Source organism: Mus musculus, chromosome 2, assembly GCF_000001635.26.
Source record: "Mus musculus strain C57BL/6J chromosome 2, GRCm38.p6 C57BL/6J".
NCBI classification, from domain to species: domain Eukaryota; kingdom Metazoa; phylum Chordata; class Mammalia; order Rodentia; family Muridae; genus Mus; species Mus musculus.
The window spans coordinates 74284725-74290289 of NC_000068.7; the positions used below are offsets into that span (position 1 = coordinate 74284725).

Below are 5565 nucleotides of genomic sequence, written 5' to 3' on the forward strand. Positions count from 1 at the left end.
TGATATAGGAACTAAAGCAAAGGAAATCACCTTCCCATGTCTGTCTGCCAACTTTATAAATTCTCTATAATCTAGGGATGCTTCTGGGCTCCTTGGGAATCTTTCTGTGGCCGGCAGAAAAATTATTGCTTATCTCCTACAGAAATAAAGGATCAAGGGATTATGGATAGAGAAAAAGCCTTTTGAACATTTTTTTCTGCCTCTTGGTAGAACACAGAGCTCAGACTAGTAAGATGCTACTAGCCTTTTTCTGAGACTCACCTGCCTTTCATTATGGTGGTTTCAAACTCATCCTAATGTTTGAATACACACACACACACACACACACACACACACACACGTATATATATGTATATACATATATATATCACTGAATTGCTCATCCCCTTTACAAAGCATATGTGTTACACCACCCCTCCTGACCTTCCTCTATGACACTACCCTTAGTTTAAAAAGCATCAGGTCTCACTGGGGACATCCTGACCACAGGCAAAGAATGTAAAGGACATTGAGTTCAACATTCTCTAGAAGTTGTTAAATATCAAATTCAGTAAAATTCTTAATCTGTGGGCATCATTTGTCACCCCTACCCCTTAATAAAAGTAGGGGGCATAAATTCGGTTGGCTAAGAGTTGTTAAGCTGGAGGTTGGAGTCTAAAATCTTGGCCACACAATTTTCTTCCTATAAAATTAAACACACACTCACACTCACACACACACACACAGAGGCAGTTTAGGAAGATGTTTCAAATCATAGGACCCGCACAAATAGGTGTCACAGTTTATTTGTAACCCCAGCTAAGGTAATTAGCTCAGGTGTATGCTGGCTGGCTAGAGTAGTGGAAATGCCAGCATTCAGCGAAAGATGCCACCTCAATACATAAGCTGGAAAACCATCGAGGGAGACAGTCAGTGTGGATGGCAGGCTTCCACATGTACACACATTTCCGTACACCCGAACACACTCGAGACACTCATACAATCACACATCACACACATATGCAAAAAAAAACCCACAAAAAACAAAAACAAAAAAAACCTCAATTAATTTCTTAGCTGAAGAAACCAAGCTAATACCACTTTCTAGTGCTATATAAAACTCCACCCACCCCCCTCACTTACTCTTTTCTAGTTTCAAGATGACTGGCCCAAACCTGTGCTTAGCATTGTATCTAAGGCCTAATCTGTGAGTCACTGAAGTTACATTAGCAGGTCACTATGTGAACTCTCCAGACCCTAGGCTCAGGCATAGACTTGGAGTCACGGTGGGGTAGAGATTCTGGGCCACTTACCAGCTTTGTGGCCTCCCGTGGTCTCTGTATGATGCATAGTCTATTTGGAAAGTGTGCACTGCAGCGCAGGCCGCTAGGGCTACTGCGAGACCAAAATGAGATCTGCTCTGTACTATACTGAGCACAAGAGAGTTACACTTAGTGTGGTTCTTTCCAATGTCTTTCTGGTCATCTCTGCTCATCTTGCCTGCTGACTGAGAAATGGATTTCTCAGAGGTCTACTGACCAGCCAACGGACCAACTGCTTCAGAATTATCTGGGAGTTTAGACATAACCTGGCTTCCTGCTCGCCACCCTCAGCGTGGACCTGTTCACGCAGTAAATCTGGGAAGAGTCTAAGAAGCAGGTATTTTCAGAAATCATCCCCCAAGCCTCCTGTACCCACCCATCAGACTGAGAGCCACAGCCACCAACATTCTGAGATGCCTATGTGCTAAGCTCTGTTTGCTGACAGGGCAATCAGTGGGTCTTCCTCCAGTGGATAGTCCTTTTTCTGTTTGGGTCACAGCTGTGTCTCTTCTTCCACTCTACAAATTCAGGGAATTCTACTTCAGGTTTACGAACACTTGCCATTTGTGGCTGCCTCCCTTTTGAACTTACAACCTCTAACTTTTCTATTAGATCAATCTTGGAACACCCTTCAACTCCAGAAGCAGAAGCAGACTGTCAGTCAGCCGTTCATGCCCCCTGCTCTTCGCCCTGTGAGTCTGCGTGTGGGCATACATGCTTGTGAACAAAACCTCTAGATCAAAGACTGTTTGGTCCACGCTAAGCTCCACACTCCTACACAGACTTTGGCCTGCACATAAGAGGCCTCAGGACAGAGGGTGGATCAGGAGGCGAAGGCAGTGGTGGTAGCCCAGCCACTGGCGCTGTGGCCAGCAGCCCTGACAATGTGCGGCAGCCTCCGTGATGAGGAGAGTCCCCTGTTCTGGCCCCTGCCAAGTTTGCGTGAAAATGTCCTTGATAAGGTTGGGGGAAAGTGGCTTGTGAGGCATTAAGATGTTCTCCAATTATGCTAAAAGGTAGACAATCTTAGGAATATTTGATAAGGTTCAGCAAAGAGACAAAGACTCGGCTAGCATACTAACACGGCAGCACCGCGGCCGCGGATGTTCAGCCCCTTATTGCAGAAGGGATTGCTTCTTGAAGACGCCTGACCTCAAGCTCCCAGACGCAACACTACTGCTTTGACCGTCTCCTTGCAGAGCTGGGAAGCCATCTCCAAGTCCTACTCCCTGTGCTGCAGGAAAGGATAGGTAAAACCGAGTGCTTGGACTTAGTACTAACAGACAACACACCAGACCTGGGGTGGGAGGTGAGGGGTGGAAGGACGGTGGGAAAAAGAGAGAGTATATGAAGGCCACAAGGTGGAGAGAAAGATTGTTCAGTGTGACAGTGTGAGGGAGGGAGATTCTCCCCCTCCATCCCTCCTCCCCTCCCTCCTCCCCTCCCCTCCCCTTTCCTCTCTTCCCTGCCTCCTGTACTCTCCTACATGTGAAGTTTTCACATACTCTGCATGTATTAAGCCTCAGAGGGAAGGTGGACAGACCTGGAGGGCAAGTTCATGCTAGGGGTGCACTTTAGAAGCTCTTTAGTCTGAGGAACAGGGCCTGCAGAGTTCTCCAAGTACTGTAGGTAGCTGAAGGACTTGCCTTGACCTTGCTTCCTTCAGCCACAGGGTCTATCCAGAGGCTACTCCACAACAATGCAAGATCAGCTTTAGCAGACAGTCACGCCACACCCTGTCAATCCCTTTGCCATTCTTGTTTTGTGTTGTTTTCATAGCTCTGCTTAGCCCGGATCTCACTCTGGAGAGCAGACTGGCCTCCACCATCTTTCCTTTGTGTTTAAATGACGATTGAACAGGAACATACAGCCAAGACACGGTAGGGTGGAAAGTCTTGTTATTCTTTCCAGCTGTGCCCATTTGTCTGGTTCTTGAAAACCCGCAATGGCCTCACCTCTAATCTCAGGTATAAGATTGGGTTTTAGGGAATCTTCCTCTTGAAGAGGAAGCTGTTCAACTGAAAATCTGTCTATCCCAACTGAAAATCTGTCTATCCCAAGGAAGCTGCTTTACTCGGAAAATTTTTCATGGATCTAGGATGCAAACTGTGCAGAGGGGTTTTTTGTTTGTTTGTTTGTTTGTTTTGTTTTGTCTTTCAAATTTTTAAGAGATATCATATGTGGAAATATGCCAAACATACTCTATACAAATTCCTTGTATGCCACACAGATTTCTTTAAAGAATTGTATTGGTTCCCAAGACTTTGAAGGACCCCAGAGCTACCTAGCATCTTTCTTGGACAGAGTTGGGAATCAGAGAATCAAATGATCCACTGAACATCACCCAGCTTATCCAAGACTGCAAGTGGTGGCAAGGAAGTTAACCCCAAGAAGCAGCTACTGTCAATCAGATCTACACTAAATGCTTTACCTTCTTTCATCCTAGCCACAACGCAATCCTATGGTGTGAATAGTATTTATTCTCTGTTTTGAGAGGGCAGGGAAAGCATGGGGGATTAAGTACTGTCTGCTATTTACTAGTCAATGATTTCGAAAACCAGCAGAGATGACTTCCAAACATAGGGGAGCGTAACTCAGAAGCAAACACACACGGAGCCAGCTGCCAGACCGTATTCTGACAGATGCTGGCAGACCCTGATCTACCAGGACAGCATTCACATGCAGAAGAAAATGGAAATTAGAGTAAGGTATTATGTTTTAAACTTTTATAGCTCTTCATGGTTATTGAATTCTAACCAATATTCTAGAGAATATTACAGAGGAAAAAATGAGCCTTGTAATATGGTCTAAACCTACTTAATAGTTGTGTGTATTAAAATAGCATCTAGAAAAGATATAACTGGGTCCCTTCGAAGCACATCTTTTTTTTCCCCTCAAAGCTTTAAAAGACTGTTAGAAACAAGAGCATGTTTCTTTTTATTATTCTTAAAGTATTAAAGAAAAACACCCTGACTTTATCCTTTCTGATCTCTCCTATTTATCAGGTTGACATTTTGAAATTTGGATTTGCTATGAAAATAGCTTAGCCAATGAAAGCCCATTGTGCTGGGGCCAGTGTCTTTTTTGAGCACCATGACTCCTGCCTTCATTGTTCTGTTTTGCTGCAAAATTACCATGGCTATTTTTAAAGCTGTGCTGTAGCCTCGTCTGCTGTGAACCACCTCTTCCCTTGGCTCACTGGTCCCAGTGGCCTTTCTAGTCCTACAGATGAGCCATCCCTCATGTAAGATTTCTGTGGCTTCTCAACTATTTATAATTGTTTCACAAAAACTAGAAAATCATATTCCTGCCCTACATACCACCCCCTTAATCTACAGTACTCTCTGACTGAAGCAATGACCTGTCGTACTTAAACAAATAGTGTAGGGAGCTGGAGAGATGGCTCAGTGGTGAGGAGCATTGGCTGCACTTCCAGAGGTCCTGAATTCAATTTCTGGCAAGCACTGGGTGGCTCACGACCATCTATAATGGAATCTAATGCCCTTTACTAGCATTCAGGTATACATGCAGACAAAGCATTCATAAAATTAAATGCATATTAATAACCAGTGTAACAGAGAGGACACTCAGGTTCTTACAAGATAATGACACTTCAAATGAAGCTTTAGGAGGTTAGATAATGATTTAAAATAAAACCAACAGGGACCAGTGATAGACTCTGGCAAGTCTCTTTGATACACATATGAGTAATCCAGGCCACTATCCTGAACTGCTTCTTGAGAGGGCTCAATGTTCTACCATCCAGGACTCTATGGTACAGTCTCTATGATTCCAACCTGGCTAGTACTACCGAATGGTTGCGTCACGCTTACTGTAATATTGTGGTGACGTAAGGCCTTTGTCCTCTGCTGATGGTGTTATCTAGATGTCTTTCTGGGCTACATTCCTGGATGTAGATAACACAAAACTTTTCATCTATGTCTATTCAGTTGGTCATTCGTGCATTCTCCCATTCACTCCCTCCACAACTAGGCTACCAGTGAGCCAAATGTTGTAAGCCCTTATTCTAGAATGGCCCAGATTTTAGGCTTACATCCTCAAATATTTCAGAACTGAATTCTGAACCTTTGCATTTTAGTGAAATTGTAAACAAGGACACCATTTCTGGGCTCTTACAAAGAAGCAGTGTGATTCAGGGCTTAAGATGACAAACTGTGGTGATGGGCTTGAACCTGACACAACTTAGATGTTGGGGAACATCAGCCCCCGAATCCTCAGTTTCCTCACACTTAAAGTCAGAACA

The 5565-nt window shown here is 44.2% G+C and overlaps 1 long non-coding RNA gene across 1 annotated transcript; it reads left to right on the forward strand.

The window, feature by feature from the left end:
* The first annotated feature begins 1547 nt into the window (after nucleotides 1-1547).
* Gm31731 lies at nucleotides 1548-4279 on the forward strand. The gene is made up of 3 exons (XR_374672.3): nucleotides 1548-2551; nucleotides 3081-3181; nucleotides 3532-4279. It is a non-coding gene; the product is annotated as a predicted gene, 31731 (long non-coding RNA).
* The last annotated feature ends 1286 nt before the right edge of the window (nucleotides 4280-5565 follow it).